This window comes from Papio anubis, chromosome 9 (genome assembly GCF_008728515.1).
Source record: "Papio anubis isolate 15944 chromosome 9, Panubis1.0, whole genome shotgun sequence".
Taxonomy (NCBI): domain Eukaryota; kingdom Metazoa; phylum Chordata; class Mammalia; order Primates; family Cercopithecidae; genus Papio; species Papio anubis.
The window spans coordinates 114,567,167-114,586,692 of NC_044984.1; the positions used below are offsets into that span (position 1 = coordinate 114,567,167).

A 19,526-nucleotide genomic window follows, 5' to 3' on the forward strand; every position below is an offset into this window, starting at 1 on the left:
GTAGAGACAAGGTTTCATCATCTTGGCCAGGCTGATCTTGAACTCCTGACCTTGTGATCCACCCGCCTTGGCCTCCCAAAGTGCTGGCATTACAGGCGTGAGCCACCGTGCCCATACTCCAGCTGATCTTTTAATTTAATTTAGTTTTATTTATTTATTTATTTATTTATTTATTTGAGACAAGGTCTCACTCTGTCACCCAGGCTGGAGTGCAGTGGTGTGATCATAGCTCACTGCAACCTCAAACTTCTGGGCTCAAGTGATCCTCCCACCTCAGCCTCCCAAGTCATGAGGGCTACAGGTGAATGCCACCATACTTGGCTAATTTTTCTATTTTTTGTAGAGACAGGGTCTCAGGATGTTGCCAGGGGTAGCCTGGAACTCCTGGGCTCAAGTGATCCTCCTACCTCAGTCTCTCACAGTGCTGGAATTATGGGCATGAGCCACTGCACCTGGTCACTGCTTGCATGCTTATGTGCTTATGTATATATGTATGTATACACACACACACACACATATATATATATGTACATACATACACACATACACAGAATTTCACATCTGTTGCCCAGGCTGGGGTACAGTGGCATGATCACGGTTCCCTGCAACTTCTGCCTCTTGGATTCAAGCAATTCTTGTGCCTCAGTCTCCCAAGTAGCTGGAATTACAAGCATCTGCTAACACGCCCTGCTAATTTTTGTATTTTTAGTAGAGATGGGGTTTCACCATGCTGGCCAGGCTGGTCTCAAACTCCTGCTGGTCACTGCTTTTACCTTGGAGAAAATAAACTGAAGTGGGTTCAAGATGGCTCCATGACCATCAGCCCCACCCACATGTGTTCCAATGCATTTACTTGAGTGAAAGAAAGAGCTAGCAGTGCACAGAATGCCAGACACACCCTCGGTGTCATCTGAAGGCTATGTCCTGACAGCGCACCATTTGAAACCACTATCATAGATGGTCACAAGTGCTGAGAAGTGGGGGAGGGGAGGGGAGTCAGGCCAGCTGCCCCCAGAATGCTCCCCAAGCTGACCCCCAGTGACCCTTTTGCCTCCCTAGAAGTGTCTACATCATCCAGCCCTGGGTCTTCTTGGGCACACAAGCTTTGGAAGCCATCTGCTCATTTCAGGGCTCTAGGAAATGATGGGGCCCCTTGACAGCTGGTGTCCCCACAGACAGTTGGCACCTTCTGAATATGGAGTGGTCTCAGGAGGCCCATCCCATGCACAGAAGCTCCAAGTCTCATCTCAGTCCCCCCACCCCACTGAGCTTTGTAGGCTCCCCAGGCACAATGGTAGGCAGCAGGTCTGACCCGACCCAGGGCCCTGGTGGGATGGTATCACTGGGCTACAAAGGAGGAATGCCCCCGGCCACTGTCCTGAAGAGGGCAAGGCCAATTTCTCTGGAGGCCCGGAGCCTTGCCAACTCTCCACATGGGGAAATCTGCCTCTTCCTGGACAGGGAGGAAGCAGATGGAGCTGCAGAGTCACGCTGGGAAACCACAATAGAAAAAAAAGAGAGAAGATATTTTCCTGAAACAAAAAGCACCCAGGGAGACCTCTGGGCTTTCAGCCTGGCTGGTGGAGCTCACATGTAGGGATATCAAGGTGCAGGGGAGAGGGAGGATAGGGTGCGAACAGAACTCAAATGAGACCATGTCGCAGTTAGCCTGCAAGAAGCCCACTAACCCCAAAGCTGAGGAAGTAGGCCAAGCAAATGCCAAGCCTCATGGGTAAACTGAATGGAGGTGTCTGTGCCCGGGGGCTCATGCAGCAGAGAGGGTTCCAGGGCTCCAACGAGGCTTGGCTGGCCTGGCCTCCCTCCACTGTGCCCAGCTGGCTATGCCAGGGACTGATGGGGGAGGTACACACCTTGCCCCTGGTTTGGATTTTATTGCAGAAGACACTCTGGGGCTCTGCAAATCCAGCCCAGCAGAGCCAGATGGCAACAGCAGTACATGGCCGCAATGCCCAGAAACACCACACAGAAAGTCCCCACGTACACACATGGAGCATTCCAGAAGGTTGTTTGGAAGTTGGATTTTGAGCTGTGGAGAATGTCTTCTAATAGAAACGATACTCTGAGGGGAAACCTAGGTGACTGTTCAGGTAGACCATTTACATCACTAGCTCCAGCGGACGCTAGGTTCTGCCATGTTTGCAGAGACTGCTCTCTTGCCATAAGGTGCCAGGGTGAACCCCATCATTTCTCCTTCAGACAGTGCCTGCTCTGTGCCTGGCTATGTATGGGGAGCACAGCTGTCCTTGGATGCTCCTAAGCCAAACTTCCCAAGGACAGCAAATCCCATGCTTCTGCCCCCTAACAACTGTGCTGCAACACAGGGAGCTTTGTGGCCAGCTGGGGAACCTCTGATGGGAACCAAATGGTCAGGTGGGGCTGCTCCTTCTCCTCCTGCCCATCTTTAGGTTCAGACAGGAAATGGCCACCAAAAAAGCCAGGGAGCGGAGCAAGCACCTGTCCCATTACTGCCCTTTCAGGTGCCACTAGTTTCTCCTTTTTAAAAGGTGGAAGTTTCTGCCAGGTGTGGTGGATCACGCCTGTAATCCCAGCACTTTGCGAGGCCAAGGCTAACAGATCACCTGAGGTCAAGAGTTCCAAACCAGCCTGGCCAACGTGGTGAAACCCCGTCTCTACTAAAAATACAAAAAAATTAGGCCAGGCGCGGTGGCTCATGCCTGTAATCCCAACACTTTGGGAGGCTGAGGCGGGTGGATCACAAAGTCAGGAGTTAGAGACCAGCCTGGCCAGCATAGTGAAACCCCATCTCTACTGAAAATACAAAAAATTAGCCAGACGTGGTAGTGGGCGCCTATAGTCCCAGCTACTCAGCAGGCTGAGGCAGGAGAATGGCGTGAACCCAGGAGGCAGAGTTGCAGTGAGCTGAGATGGCGCCATGGCACTCCAGCCTGGGCTACAGAGCGAGACTCCGTCCTAGTACATCACCAGCACACAGCCAGGCATATCACTAGTGCCTATCTCACCAGGTGACAGAGGGGGGATGAGGAGCTATCGCACCCACAAAGCTGACATCCCTGATTGCCCCACCAGAGCAGGTGCATGCCCAGCACTGCAAGCCATAAGCAACTGCAGAGAAGGTGCTCTGACTGACAGGTGTGTTAGGTAGCCTGACTCTCCCACAGTGCCTCCAGAGTCATTTGTTAGGACACCGGGACCAGACCATCAGACTGTAAACAAGATCTGGGCTAAAAAACTGAGAGGCTTTGCAGGACCCAACCAAAACAGCAATCTCTTTCCCTGGCTTTGAAGCCATTCCCAAGTTCAAAGGGTCACCAAGCAGATGCATCTGGAGGCCCTGCACTCGTGGTGTGGGAAGTTCAGTGCACAAGCCAACGGGAAGAAGGGCACTGCTGATCCTCCCAGGAGTCCAGTCCAAAGGCCGGCATCGCAGCCCCACAATGCTCCCAACAATGCAAGTGCCAAGAAAGGAGTCCAGGGATGGCCCTTCTGAAGTCTCTGCCTCCTAACTCTGCCAGAGCATTCAGCCATTGGAGCATCAACAGTGACCCACCCAGGACTGACTCCAGAGGCCCTGAGTGTCAGGCATAACAGTGCCCATCCACTCAGGGTGGCCGGCACCTGGCCCCACAATCCACCCTCTTCCTGCTGACTCAGTTCAGCTCCCCACCCCTAGAGCATAAGTATTTCACATTCTCTTTCCTTCCCTTTCAAAGGGAAAGGGAGGAAGAGAGTCCCCCGAGGGAGCTAAACTGTACATCAGAAGTCTTAATCTGGCATCTAGAGATGACCTTCCTGGGGATCTGTGGACCACCTGAAATTTCACTACCATGTCCCTACCACACTACTCTGGGGAGAGATCCCAATAGTCATGGTCCAAAGGGGTTGCGAATCTGAAAGAAACCACTGCCCTGGACAGGCCTGACAGTGCACCACCTTGCCCCTGTCAGCTCACGGCTTGGTCCTTTGAAGACAACTCTGATCACTTGGGGCTGAAGCTGCCTCAGCTTCACCTCAATCCCAGGTGATTGGAATTTCTAGAAGGGGACCCGCCTGGGCACTGACCCAGGCAGCAAACTCCAGCAAAGCTACCCCAGTTCAGAGGACACAAAACAGATGTGGCCTCGCTTGGGTATCCAAGGCAGAGCCACCTGCACCTGTCTCACATACCTCCTCCCAAGACCCTCCCTTTGACGCTCTCACTGGGACAGCCTCACCTTTGCTAATGACGGCTCCAATCGTGTTCACAAACACATAGTGCACATGGGCACTATGCTGGGCATGGGAGGGGCCAAGATACAGTGCCTGTCCCCGGGGAGACTAGCAGGACACTGTCATAAATGAGAGGCAGAAGGCCCTGAAAGAGGCAGTGGGCCAGGAGGAAAGGGGAGGGGCTTTCCAGGCAGAGGTGGAAAACAGCCTGGGAAAGTGCCCAGACAGAGGGGATGGGAGCTCAGAGTGCAAGTCCCAGCTTGATGGAAGAGGAGTCAAGGGCTGAGGGCCGGCTGGGGAGTCTAGACTTACAAGGGCAAGCCACAGAAGGAAGGCGGTCAGCAGCGGAACAGCAGGACCAGGCTTGTGCTTTGCATCACTCAGGCAGGGGAGATCAGAGAGAGGCAGGGCTGAACTGGAAGAAGAGCAAGAGTTGCAATACTCTACATGAAACCAGGTAAAATCGACATTACCTGGAAACTGAGTGGATATGGAGAAGGAGCGAGGAGTGCAGGATGCCTCCCATGTTTGTTTCCTGCGGGAGGGATGGGACAGCCACCAGATGAGACAGGGAAGAAGGTCTGCGGCAGGGGTCAGGTGATGACGGTAACAAGGGATCAGGAGTCACACCAAGGACAGGCAGAGCCACAGGGATCCCTGACCCAGGGCTCAAGGACTGTTTTCTCTGGCCAAGGCACCTATCTAAGTAACAGTTTGTTAAATTATATGGTACCCTTCTCCTGAACACAAGTTGTTCTCCCTGTCTGGCTTTGGGAGAACCTCAGGAAGTTGCATGCAGCCTGCTCTGGGAATTCTCAGCGTGCTCAGGAAGACTATGGGCTCCCTTCCTCTGCCTGCTCCCATCTGCACTGAGTCTGCCTCTGAAATTCAAATACAAAGCCAGCGCCATCTCCGACAGCCCTCCTCCAGGAAAAAGAGGGGTCAGGCTAAGCAGGTTATCAGAGGAACCAGATCCTTCCTGCCACATGAGCATGCGGCGCACCCCTGGGGCCAGAGGGCCCAGGACACAATCTCAGGCCCCAAACCCTCATGGAAATGCCCTTCAGAACTGACCCATGGCCCCAGCCCCAGCTGACCAGAGAGAGACTTTGCACAGATAAAGCTCATCTCATGGCCAAGTGCGGTGGTTCATGCCTGCAATCCCAGCACTTTGCGAGGCCGAGGTGAACGGATCACTTGAGGTCAGGAGTTTGAGTCCAGCCTGGCCAACATGGAGAAATCTTGTCTCTACTAAAAACACAAAAAATAGCCAGGCGTGGTGGTACACGCCTGTAATCCCAGTTACTCAGGAGGCTGGGGCAGGAGAATTGCTTGAATCTGGGAGGCAGAGGTTGCAGTGAGCCAAGATCATGCCGCTGCACTCCAGCCTGGGCGACAGAGCGAGACTCGGGCAAACAAAAACAAAAACAAAAACAAAACCAGCTCATCTCACTGTAGGAGAACAGATGCTGCGAGGCCAGCCCCATCTCAGCTATCGTCGCAAGGTCATCCCCAAAAGGTCATTCCAATGAGGATGCAAAGCCTAATGACAGTCCTTGACCTCGTGGCTCAGGATAAGTTTGATTAGCTTGAAAGATCCAACTGGACACAGGGCACCAAATCACTACCAATGAACTAAACACACACACACATCCTCCCTCCAGGCCTCTGCATGAGCTATTCCCTCTCCCTAGACCTCTCTCCTGTCTTCTTTACCAGGCTAAATCCTTTCTAATCCCTTGAGACTCATAATAGCTTAGTTTATCTTCTTCAACAAGAGGATAAAAAGGATCCATCCTGCCTACCTAGAGAAAAAGCAACGTGTTGTTTTTATGCTGGGAAGGCCTCTTTCCAAAATCTTATTATAGAATGATCATTTAAGTAAAGGACAAAGGTTGGGGCCCTTTCTAAATGTTGAGGTTCTATTTAAACACACAACAAAGGGCTGGGCATGGTGGCTCATGCCTGTAGTCCAAGCATTTTGGGAGGCCAAGGCGGGACGATTGCTTGAGGGCAGGAATTTAAGACCAGACTGGGCAACACAGCAAGACCCTGTCTCTACAAAAAGTTTTAAATAATTAGCCAGGTGCTATAGCACACACCTGTAATTCCAGTTACTTAGGAAGCTGAGGATGGAAGATGGATTGAACCCAGGTGTTTGAAGCTGCAAGTGTGCTATGATGGCATCACTGTACTCCAGCCTGGGCAACAGAGAAATCCTATCTCTTTTTTTTTTTTTTCTTGAGATGGAGTCTCACTCTGTCGCCTAGACTGGAGTGCAGTGGTGCAATCTTGGCTCACTAAAAGCTCAGTCTCCCGGGTTCACACCATTCTCCTGCCTCAGCCTTCCAAGAAGCTGGGACTACAGGTGCCCGCCACCACGCCCAGCTAATTTTTTCTATTTTCAGTAGAGACAGGGTTTCACCTTGTTAGCCAAGATGGTCTCCATCCACCCGCCTCGGCCTCCCAAAGTGCTGGAGGCGTGAGCCACTATGCCCGGCCAAGAAATCCTATCTATTTTTTTTTTTTTTGAGACGGAGTCTCGCTCTGTTGTCTGGGCTGGAGTGCAGTGGCGGGGATCTCAGCTCACTGCAAGCTCCGCCTCCCGGGTTCACGCCCATTACCTGCCCCAGCCTCCTGAGTAGCTGGGACTACAGGCGCCCGCCACCTTCCCCGGGTTGTTTTTTTTTTTTTTTTTTGTATTTTTTAGTAGAGACGGGGTTTCACCGTGTTAGCCAGGACGGTCTCGATCTCCTGACCTCGTGATCCACCCGTCTCAGCCTCCCAAAGTGCTGGGATTACAGGCTTGAGCCACCGCGCCCGGCCAGAAATCCTATCTCTTAAAACACATACGAAACAGTGTCAGTTTAAGGTACCATTTCCTCCAGGAAACCCTCCCTGACCTTACTCCCCTATAAAGGGCTTGAGGCTCCATTCCTTTGAGTTCCCAAAGCACTGTGCAATTCTGTGTCAGGAACTGTCTGCCTAAGGGGCCATGTCTCACAGCCTAGGAATAGCACGGTGTGGGTAGGGAGTATGCCTATATTCACCTTCATCTGAGCATTGACCAGAGCCTAGCACATAATACGGGCTCCATGGATGATACCAAACAAATCAACAAATGACCCACGCCAAGCTAGTCTGCTGCTGAGATCAGCCTTGCCACTTCAGCTCATGCCACCTCCCAGTCCTCCCTAAGAGCTCACTAGATGGAAAGCCCAGTGAGGGAGAGCAACACAGGAGCACAGGGCCCGAGTTGTTCCTACTCTTCTATCCCAGAATGTCCCATCTACTGTGATCTAGTTGCCACCACCCCTCCCCAACCAGCAAAACTCCTACCCTAAAATAAAAAAATAAAAAATCAAAGGAATAGTCCACAAGATTTTGTGGCTGGAGCAAAGCCCCCTGTGGGTACTTAAGGTTTAAACTCACTGGGTGGCCTATCTGGCTTCCTTTGCGGGTGGGGAAGGGGAGCTCCACAAGGTGGACTCAGGGCATAGGAATGAGGCAGCTGGGAGGGAGTCGAGGCCTGGGACTGGGTGACTCTTTGGTGCTGGGGAAGGAGGAGGAGGGGCATCACATAGCAACAGAGCAAGAAGGAATAGAAGTGTGGCAGCCTCAGGTCCTGCAGATCTGGTCACACCTCTCCCCCATGGAGCAGAGGAGGTAGGGAACATGAGATGGAATGTGTAGATTTTCTCAAACGTGCATCACCGGAATGTGTCAGCAACACTAAGCATGGGGCTGTGTAGCCCAGAGAGACTGACAGCATCGATTATCATGACTGAACCACAGATGGGATGAACCACAAAGCACATACAGATTAGTGAGGCTGAGGGAGTTCACAGGCAGGGAAACTAGCCAGGGAGGAAGAAGACAACACGTTCTCAGACAAGAATAGGAAAAGGAAGGGAAGAAAAAAAAAAACAAAACCCAATGTTTTCCCAACATTTTTGTTAACTTCTTTAGACTTTAAAAGGCCTTTAAAAAAAAAAAAAAAGAATGCTAGAAATATTAAATTTGTGGGTAAACATAAAAGGTGGACTACATAGTATGGCTTTTATAATATATGTAGAAATAAAACAAAAGACAGGAGGGGGAAATGGAAATACACTGTTCTTACATTATACGTGAAATGGTATGATTTGAAGGCAGACTGATTAATTTAAACCTGCAAACCATAGAGTAACCACTAAAATAATCAAACCAATGACGTATAGCTAAATAAGCAAAGAGTAGAAATAAAACGGAATCCTAAAAAATACTCAATGAATCTAAAACAAGGCAAGAGGTCAGACACAATGACTCACACCTGTAATCCCAGCATGTTGGGAGGCCAAGGCAGAAGGATTGCTTGAGACCAGGAGTTAGAGACCAGCCTGGGCAACACAGTGAGATTCCATCTCTACAAAAACAAAAATAAAAATAAAAAATTAGGCTGGGCACAGTGGCTCACACCTTTAATCCTAGCACTTTGGGAGGTTGAGGTGGGCAGATCACTTGAGGTCAGGAGATTGAGTCCAGCCTGGCCAACAAGGTGAAACCTCATCTCTACTAAAAATACAAAAATTAGCTGGGCAAGGTAGCGCATGCCTGTTATCCCGGTTCCTCTAGAGGCTGAGACATGAGAATCACTTGAACCTGGGAGGCAGAGGTTGCAGTGAGCCAAGATCATGCCACTGCACTCCAGCCTGGGGGACAGAGAAAGACTCTGTCTCAAAAAAAAAAAAAAAAAAATTTTAGCCAGGCCGGGCACAGTGGCTCATGCCTGTAATCCCAGCACTTTGGGAGGCTGAGGCGGGCAGATCACGAGGTCAGGAGATCGAGACCATCCTGGCTAACATGGTGAAACCCCGTCTCTACTAAAAATACAAAAAATTAGCTAGGCATGGTGGTGTGTGCCTGTAGTCCTAGCTACTCAGGAGACTGAGGCAGGAGAATGACTTGAACCCGGGAGGCAGAGGTTGCAGTGAGCCAGGATCATGCCATTGTACTCCAGCCTGGGCAATAGAGTGAGACTCTGTCTTTAAAAAAAAAAAAGAAAGAAAAGAAAAAGAAAAATGTAGTCGGGCATGTCAGCACATGCCTGTAATCCCAGCTACTCGAGAGACTGAGGCAGGAGGATCACTTGAGCCTAGGAGTTTGACACTGTAGTAAGCCATGGCTGCACCACTGCACTTCAGCCTGGGTGACAGCAAGACCTGTCTCTACAAAAAAATTTTTTAAAAAAAAGAAGGCTAAAAAAGAAGAAAGAATAAAGAACAGATGGCACAAATGGAAAATGAATGTCAAGATGATAGACTTCAATCTAACCACACTGATAATTACTTTAAAATTTAAAAGGTTTATATACTCCAATTAAAAGGCAAAAATTGTCAGGCTGGGTAGAAAGGCAGTACTTAATACATGCTGTCTACAAGAAACACACTTTACATATAAAGACACAGATAGATTCAGTGTAAAGCAATGGGGAAAGATATACCATGCAAACACTAATATCAAGGAAGGCAGAGTGGCCCTTTGAGGGAGCCAGCTGGCAGCTGCCACTGAGCTCTGGTGTGCCCTCGCCTGCTCCCGACTTGCCACTGTTTGCCCTCACCCCAGAACAAGTCAGCTAGGAAGCCACACCATAGCTATGGCTTTCAAAGCCATTGGTGGAACTAGAGGTGGCAATTTATTAAATCAGAATTACCCTAACCTGCCGCAACATCAAATCTCTGGAGAAGGTGTGTGCTGACTTGATCAGAGGTGCCAAGGAAAAGAATCTCAAAGTGAAGATCAGTTTGGATGCCTACCAAGACTCTGAGAATCACTATAAGAAAAACGCCTCGTGGTGAAGGAAACAAGGGATCGTTTCCAGATGAGAATCCACAAGTGACTCACTGACCTGGACGGTCCTCCCGAGATTGCTAAGCAGATTACGTCCATCTGTCCTGAGCTGAGATTCAAGGTTAAAGTCACTACTGCAGATGTTTCAAGCAACTATTTTATTAAACAGAATAGCAGTTGTTTAAAAGAAAAAAAGAAAGAAAGTTGAAGTGCTTCTGTTAATATCAGACGAGGCAGACTTCCAGACAGGAATATTACCTGAGGTAAAGAGAGACATTTCATAATGATAAGAGTCAACTCACCCTGAAGACATAATCGTCCTAAATGTACACACACTCAATGACAGAGCTCTAAAGTAGATAAGGCAAAAATGGACAACATTGAAAAGAAAAAGCGACAAATCCACAATCCTAGTTGGAAACTGGAGATTTTGCTCTCCAGTTGGGAAAGCTCAATAATTGAGAAAAAGCTCTTCCAAAGGAAGCCAGGGGAAGATAAAAGCAAATAACCCAAGAAAGGTGAAGAGCAGGAGGACAGCAGGCTGACAGACTGCTGGTCTGGGGAACATGAGGGACCCCAAGCCTTTGCTCACGGAAGAAGAGGCAGCTGGAGGACGGCCACAGAGCAGGAAATCCTCCCTCCTCTGCACACAGCCCACAGACCTTCCCCAGAGGGAAGCACACCAGCTCACACCACACTTCTCCTGGGGTCACTTTCAGTCCCTGATAACCCTGGGTAGGGGTGAGTGCTCAACAGCCCCCACTGCCATCAGCAGACACCTGGTTTATTATGTTTCCTCAATTACTGCACCCCCGAGCACATGATACATGATCCACAGATGACTTTCTCTCTCTCACACACACACACACACGCGCGCGCGCACACATACACACCAGACTGTCCCCTCTCTTCCCTCCTCCCCAATGGCACCGCATGGCATCACCCTTACCAGCGAGCGGGAATCAGAACAGAGTCTACAATGTGAGCAATGGGCTGTACGGGACAGTCACTGAATCCAATCCCAGCTCTGCCACTAACCAGCAACTCACCTCAGGCAAGTCGCTCACCTCTCTGTCCTTCAGTGTCGTCATCTAGAATACCTACTTCAGAGGGCTGTTGTGAGGAAACGATAAGGGAACACAAGGGAGGTATTTAGAACAGTGGCTGCCACAGAGTGAGTGACACTATATTAATGCTGGCACTTATGGCCAGGTGCGGTGGCTCACATCTGTAATCCCAAAAGTTTGGGAGGCCGAGGTGGGAGGATCACCTGAAGTCAGGAGTTCAAGACCAGCCTGGCCAACATGGTGAAACCCCATCTCTACTAAAAATACAAAAATTAGCTGGGTGTGGTGATGGGCGACTGTAATTCCAGCTACTCTGGAGGCTGAGACAGGAGAATCGCTTGAACCTGTGAGGTGGAAGTTACAGTGAGCCAAAATTGCACCACTGCATTCCAGCCTGGACGACAGACCAAGACTTTACTGTGTCTCAAAAAAAAAAAAAAAAAAAAAAATGCTAGCATAATTCCAATTATGTAAACACATATGTACCAAAAATATTTTACAGAAATACATTAAAATATGAATTGTGGTGATCTCTGGATGATTCTATGAGCTTTCATTATTTTCTTTCTTGTGCATCTCTGTAGTTTTCAATTTCTTTTTTTTGTTTTGTTTTGTTGTAGACAAGGTCTCGCTCTGTTGCCCAGGTTGGAGTGCAGTGGTGCAATCACGCATCACTGCAGCCTCGACCTCCTGGGCTCAGGCAATCCTCCCACCTCAGCCTCCCGGGGCACCACAGGCGCACGCCATCACACCCTGCTATTTTTTTAATTTTTTTGTAAAGACGAGATTTCACTATGTTGCCCAGGCTGGTTTTCAAATTTTCTACAATGAATATGTATAACACTGATAATCAGTTTTTAAAAACCAGTAAAATATTTAAAAACACAAATATAATCAACCCATTTAATACATATTTATAGCAATATACAAAAATAAATTTTAAAAACTGTGAAGATATTTAAGCCCAATTACTTCTTGGCCTTTTGAGTATTAATACATGCTACAAATTGGATGAAACTCAAAAACATCACACTAAGTGAAAGAGGCCAGTCACAAAAGGTCACATACTATATGATTCCATTTTATGATTCCATATTATATGATTCTACTTTCATCAAGACCAAAACTAGAGTAGTAGAGGGAAGTGGTAACGGGGAGTGATGAAAATGTTTTAGAACTAGATAGAATAGATGCACAACACTGTGAACTTACTCAATGCCACTGAAGTGGCATTTAAAATGTTTTGGAGGCTGAGTGTAGTGGCTCATGCCTGTAATCATCCCAGCACTTTGAGAGGCTGAGGTGGGAGGATAGGCTGAGCCCAGGAGTTCAAGACCAGCCTAGGCAATATAGCAAGACCTCGTCGCTACAAATGATACAAAAACTAGCTAGGTGTGGTGGCGCACATCTGTGGTCCCAGCTGACGTGGGAGAATCACTTAAGCCTGGGAAGTCAAGGCTGCGGTGAGCTGTAATCACACCACTACACTCCAGCCTAGGTGACAGAGTGAGACCCTGTCTCAATAATAATAATAAAGTGGTTTTCTACTTTTTATTTAAGAGGTGGATGGTGTCTTGCTATGTTGCCCTAGCTGGACTTGAACTCCTGAGCTCAGGGGATCCTCCCACCTTACCCTTCCAAGTAACTGAGACTACAGTCAGGTGCTACTCTGCCTGTTTTTAAATTGTTTTGAATTGTACACTTTAAAATAGTTAATTTGGGCTTGCCACAGTGGCTCACACCTGTAATCCCAACACTTTGGAAGCTGAGGCAGGCAAGTCACTTGAGGCCAGGAGTTTGAGACCAGCCTGGCCAACATGGGGAAACACTGTCTCTACTGAAAATACAAAAAATTGGCCTGGCGCGGTGGCTCAAGCCTGTAATCCCAGCACTTTGGGAGGCCGAGACGGGTGGATCACGAGGTCAGGAGATCGAGACCATCCTGGCTAACACGGTGAAACCCCGTCTCTACTAAAAAAATACAAAAAACTAGCCGGGCGAGGTGGCGGGCGCCTGTAGTCCCAGCTACTCGGGAGGCTGAGGCAGGAGAATGGCGTGAACCCGGGAGGCGGAGCTTGCAGTGAGCTGAGATCTGGCCACTGCACTCCAGCCTGGGCGACAGAGCGAGACTCTGTCTCAAAAAAAAAAAAAAAAGAAAATACAAAAAATTAGCTGAGCATGCTGGTACATGCCTGTAATCCTAGCTACTTGGTAGGCTGAGGCACGAGAATCGCTTGAACCTGGGAGGCAGAGGTTGCAGTGAGCCAAGACTGCACTGCTGCGCTCTGGCCTGCTCGACAGAGCGAGACTCTGTCTGAAAAAATATATATACGCGCACACATATATATACACACACACACACACACACATATATAATTAAATAAAATGGTTAATTTTACACTATGCGAGTTTCACCTTAGTTTTAAAAAAATAACAATGAAGGGTATGCATATCATATCCATGCTTACCTATTTATAAATGCATAGAAAATGGTTGAGAAAGATGCACATCAAACTATTAACAATATTTACACCTGGTGGAGGAAAGAAAGAAGGAACTTTCACTTCTGTAGCTTTTTTTTTTCCTTTTTACAAAAAGCATGTATCTTCTTTTTTTCTTGAGACTGAGTCTTGCTCTGTCGTCCAGGCTGGAGCGCAGTGGCGTGATCTTGGCTCACTGCAACCTCTGCCTCCCAGGTTCAAGCGATTCTCCTGCCTCAGTCTCCCGAATAGCTGGGATTACAGGTGCCCGCCACTACGCCTGGTTAACTTGTAGTTTTAGTATAGACGGGGCTTCACCATGTTGGTCAGGCTGGTCTTGAACTCCCGACCTCAGGTGATCCACCCGCCTCAGCCTCCCAAAGTGCTGGCTTATAGGCATGAGCCACTGTGTCCAGACACATGTATCTTCTTTAACTTAAAACTTTCATAAAAGTAGGCCAGGAATGGTGGCTCATGCCTGTAATCCCAGCACTTTGGGAGGCCGAGGTGGGAGGATCACTTGAACCCAGGAGTTTGAGACCAGCCTGGGCAACATGGTGAAACCTGGCTCTATAAATAATACAAAAATTAGCTCGGCATGGTGGCACATGCCTGCAGTTCCAGTACTCAGGAGGCTGAGGTGGGAGGATCACCTAAGCCTGGGAGATTGAGGCTGCAGTGGAACAAGATCTTGCCACTGCACTTCAGCCTGGGCGACAGAGCAAGACCCTGTCTCAAGAAAAAAAAGAAAAAGAAAAAAAAACAACTTTCATAAAAGTAAATAACAGTATCAGATACAAAATGACATGAGAAAGGTCCCTAGGCAAAAATGAAGGTTTGAGGCCACACCATGGCAGGCATGTTCTAGAAATGAGGAAAACTCGGATTCCAGATTTCCCAAAAAAGGGCTAGAAGGAGGAAAAAGCTTACTCTGTTACGTTCCTGGACAAGTCCTTTCTCCTAGGAGTGCCTCAGCAAAATGAGGGGGTTGAACTTGATAAGCAATTTTCAAACATGTGTTTTGGGGTTTTTTTAGAGACGAGATCTTGCTCTGTTACCCCAGGCTGGAGGGAAGTAGCAAAGCTTCCTGGGTTCAACAGATCCTCCTGCCCCAGCCTCCCAAGTAGCTGGGACTACAGGTGTATGCTACCATGTCTGGTTAATTTTTTTATTTTTTATTTTATTTATTTATTTATTTGCCTCCTCGCCCAGCCAATTTTTTTTTTTTTTTTTTGAGACGGAGTCTCGCTCTGTCGCCCAGGCTGGAGTGCAGTGGCGCGATCTCGGCTCACTGCAAGCTCCGCCTCCCAGGTTCACGCCATTCTCCTGCCTCAGCCTCCTGAGTAGCTGGGACTACAGGCGCCCGCCACCGCGCCCGGCTAATTTTTTGTATTTTTAGTAGAGACGGGGTTTCACCGTGGTCTCGATCTCCTGACCTTGTGATCCGCCCGCCTCGGCCTCCCAAAGTGCTGGGATTACAGGCGTGAGCCACCGCGCCCGGCAGTATTTATTTATTTATTTTTGAGACAAAGTCTCACTCTGTTGCCCAAGCTGGAGTAGAGTGGCACAATCTCTGCTCGCTTCAACCTCCCCTTTCCGGATTCGAGCAATTCTCCTGTCTCAGCCTCCCGAGTAGCTGGGATTACAGGCGCCCGCCACCACACCTGGCTAATCTTTGTATTTTTAGTAGAGACAGGGTTTCACCACGTTGGCCAGGCTGATCTCGAACTGCTGACCTCAGGTGATTCTCCCACCTCAGCATCTCAAAGTGCCAGGATTACAGGCGTGAGCCACCACGCCCAGCCAATTTTTTTTTTTTTTTTTTGAGACGGAGTCTCGCTCTGTCGCCCAGGCTGGAGTGCAGTGGCGCGATCTCGGCTCACTGCAAGCTCCACCTCCCGGGTTCACGCCATTCTCCCGCCTCAGCCTCCGAGTAGCTGGGACTACAGGCGCCCGCCACCACGCCAGGCTAGTTTTTTGTATTTTTAGTAGAGACGGGGTTTCACCATGTTAGCCAGGATGGTCTCGATCTCCTGACCTCGTGATCCACCTGCCTCGGCCTCCCAAAGTGCTGGGATTACAGGCTTGAGCCACCGCGCCCGGCCAATTTTTTTTTTTTTTTATTCTCTGTAGAGATGGAGTCACTATGTTGCCCAGGCTGGTCTCAAACTCCTGGGCTCAAGCGATCCTCCTGCATCAGCCTCCCAAAGTGCTGGGAATATAGGCGTTAAGCCACTGCACCCAGCTCCAGATGTTTTTATATATTTGTTTTCAAATTTTTAAAACTCCACAAAACCCCTTTCGTAATTGTGGTCTTAGATGGAAGCCCAATATATAAACAGAGAAAAAGCGAGCAGCTCTGACTGAAGAAGGTAACGGCCACAAACTCCCAACCATAGGAGGAAATGACATCCTAAGGCTCCTTCCAGCTCTGGAAGCACAGGAGGAGTCTAAGAAAGAATGGATCAGTCCAGAAGCACAAAGGGGGAGTGCAGACTGGTAATACCCAACAGGCCATTAGGAAGGAAAATCTCACAGACAGTTGAAGCAGGGAGAAGAGGAAGGACAGAGCCAGGATAGAGCCCAAGCCAGTGATGCCCAAAGGAGCTGCTACCAGCAATGCCCTCAATTGCCAGTGATCAGTCAATCAAGGGTCTCCCAGGAATAGTGACACCCCAGCCCCCATGCTTTGGCCAAAGTCAGGCAGATAACAGCTGTCTTCTGGTCACTGTTCCTGCTGCTCTAGAGGCACAAACAGGATGTTTAGAAGCAGATGACCACAAGTGACCACAGGAAGCCATGACAACCGCCTCCAGGTGACGATCTTCTTCCCCAGCTTCTTTCCGGCTTGGCTGCCTCCAAAGACCAAGCAAAAAGACTTCAAGTGCCAACTTCCAAAGAGAGAGAAGGGGAGGAGTTCTTGGAAAGCTCAGGACACAGCAGAAGAGGCCATTTGAGGTGGTGAGGCAGGAAGAAATGAGACCACCCAGCTATCCCGACAGCTACCTCACCTCAAAGACGCACTGAGGCTGATGATGCTAAGGAGGGGGGAAGAAACTGCACATCCACTGCTTGGGACAGAGGACCTTCCAAGACGGGCAGCATGTGACCAGGCAGGCTCAGGAGGGCTGCCAAGTCGCGTCTCTGAGGAGCAAGTGCAGTGTTCCAGGCATCACGACCACTCCTCCACACCCACCCCAGAGAAGCCCGTCCCACTCGGCTGTCCCAGAGCACATCGGTGATGAGAAACTGCCTTAGCCAGCCAGCCAAGCCAGGAGTCCACAGGGGAAATGGCAAATCCAGAGGAAACCAAGTGCAGGCCATCGGACACTCCCGTTTCCACCTAAGGAAGAGGAATGTTCCTGGAAACAGAGAGGAGGCAAAGCTCGGCCAGAACTCTCTGAGCCACTTCAAACCTCCAACAGAGCCCAGGGTGGGTCCCATAGATCAACCGCCCGTAAAAGGGTACAGTCACTGGGCCAGCTTCATGACACAGCTGTGTCCACCCAGTGTACAACCACCAAGTTCACAGTCCAGAAAACCGACTCTTTTTTTCTACTGCTACTAGGAGCCTCAGGGGCCAGACCACTCCATGAGGCTTTCTGGATGCCTAGAATGCTGGGAAAAGCCCAGGGTTGACCTGGGAGCGGATCCCAGAGCAGCTCCCCGCGGCAGCTCTCACTAATATGAGTGTTAGATGAGCGATTAGTATAAACCAAGCCACCAAGCCACCTCCTCCCCAACCACTTCCGCATGAAAGCCACCAAAGAGGCTCAGGGGAAATTAAAAGTCATATAACCAAAACCTAACTTAACACCACCAGCCCAGGGGTATGGCCATTTCACCTCCACAGCAGAGTCCCAAACATTCTCTAACCCACGGCGCCATGAAGAGTCCTAAATCACACTCTCCCAGAAAATAACTGAAGTCAGATTCTTCCCCCAGGCCAAGCTAAGCAACCAAACAGGGCCAACTGCATTAACTGCCCAACAGCAAGGCCACGGGAAATGCAGCCAACCTAAAGACGAAGTGGAAGTTAAATTCGAAGAGTGGGCTGGGTGCAATGGCTCACACCTGTAATCCCAACACTTTGGGAGGCCGAGGTGAGCAGATCACTTGAGCCCAGGAATTCAAGACCAGCCTGTCCAACATGGCGAAATCCCATTTCTACTAAAAATACAAAAAATTAGCTGGGCGTGGTGGCAGGCGGCTGTGATCCCACCTACTCGGGAGGCTGAAGCAGGAGAATTGCTCGAACCCAGGAAGTGGAGGTTGCAGTGAGCCAAGATCGTGCCATTGCACTCCAGCCTGAGCAACGGAACGAGACTCTGTCTCAAAAAAAAATCAATTATTAAAAAATAAATAAGGCCCTGCATGGTGGCTCACGCCTGTAATTCCAGCACTCTGGGAGGCCGAGGTGGGTGGATCAATTGAGGTCAGGAGTTTGAGACCAGCCTGGCGAACATGGTGAAACCCCATCTCTACCAAAACTACAAAAAATAGCCAGCATGGTGGCGCATGCCTGTAATCCCAGCTACTCATGAGGCTGAGGCATGAGAATCACTTGAACATGGGAGGCGGAGGCTACAGTGAGCTGAGATCACACCCCTGCACTCCAGCCTGGGCAACAAAGCAAGACTCCATCTCAATAAATAAATAAACAAACAGGCTGGCACGGTGGCTCACTCCTGTAATCCCAGCACTTTGGGAGGCAAGGCGGGCAGATCATTTGAGGTCAGGAATTTGAGACCAGCCTGGCCAACATGGTGAAACCCTGTCTCTACTAAAAGTACAAAAATTAGCCAGGCGTGGTGGTGGGCGCCTGTAATCCCAGCTACTTGGGAGGCTGAGGCAAGAGAATCGCTTGAACCCAGGAGGCAGAGACTTCAGTGAGCTGAGATTGCGCCACTGCACTCCAGCCTGGGCGATAACGCGAGACTTAGTCACAAAAATAAATAAACAAACAAACAAATGCCAAGAGAGTGATACCAAAAGCCAAACCCTCCACCCCAGGAGTTGTCAAGATTATTCCAAGAATAAACGATAACCATCACCATTTACTGAGCACTTTAAAAGTATTTCAGGAAAGTATGTCAGGAAATGCACCTATTTCATGGATTAGGAGACCAAGGCTCAGAGTGTAAAATGATCTGCCAAGGTCACACAAGTCGTAGGCGACTGCACTGATACAGAACCAAGTGTGGCTGATGTCAGAGGCTGGGTTCTTTTTTTTTTTTTTTTTTTTTGAGACGGAGTCTCGCTCTGTCGCCCGGGCTGGAGTGCAGTGGCTGGATCTCAGCTCACTGCAAGCTCCGACTCCCGGGTTCCCGACATTCTCCCGCCTCAGCCTCCCGAGTAGCTGGGACTACAGGCGCCCGCCACCTCGCCCGGCTAATTTTTTTTGTATTTTAGTAGAGACGGGGTTTCACCGTGTTAGCCAGGATGGTCTCAATCTCCTGAACTCGTGATCCGCCCGTCTCGGCCTCCCAAAGTGCTGGGATTACAGGCTTGAGCCACCGCGCCCGGCCAGAGGCTGGGTTCTATGCCACCTCCCCACCCTGAACCCAGAGAGAACTCAGGTTCTCCAGAGGAGGAAGTGGTTTGCTGCAGGCTCAGCATCACTGTGGGTGTTGCAGTTCATACCCATTTAATCACCAACCACCAGTAAGTATTTATTAAGCGACCACAGAGAGAACAGAGCAGTGCTTGGTGGTAAGAGATATTTGAAAGGCAGATAAAATCCCTGTCTTCAAGGAGCTTACAGGGTAGAGCAGGAGACAGAAGAAAGCCCAATTTACACAAATCTGTGAAGTTTTACCTTAGCAGGAGGGTCAACAGGCTGGTTAGTTTTATCTGGGAGAAAAGCCTCCTCAAAAAGGTGGATTCAGCTAAGATTTTAAAGGCAGAGGGTAAGGTGAGTCAGGAGAAGGCTATTTTCTGC

General features: G+C 49.4%; 1 protein-coding gene across 8 annotated transcripts in view; it reads right to left on the reverse strand.

The window, feature by feature from the left end:
* The window catches only part of PXN (paxillin), a 59,630-nt gene that overhangs the window by 26,195 nt on the left and 13,909 nt on the right, over positions 1-19,526 (reverse strand). Inside the window, exon 2 of one of the 8 annotated variants that reach the window (XM_031650818.1) lies at positions 4,522-4,624. The exons of 6 other annotated variants lie outside the window; for them this stretch is intronic. The gene's annotated coding sequence lies outside the window, so the exon portion shown is untranslated. Of the gene's footprint in view, positions 1-4,521; positions 4,625-8,521; positions 8,567-19,526 lie in introns of those variants that run through there. One more of the 8 variants, XM_009181827.3, reaches the window with a different exon arrangement.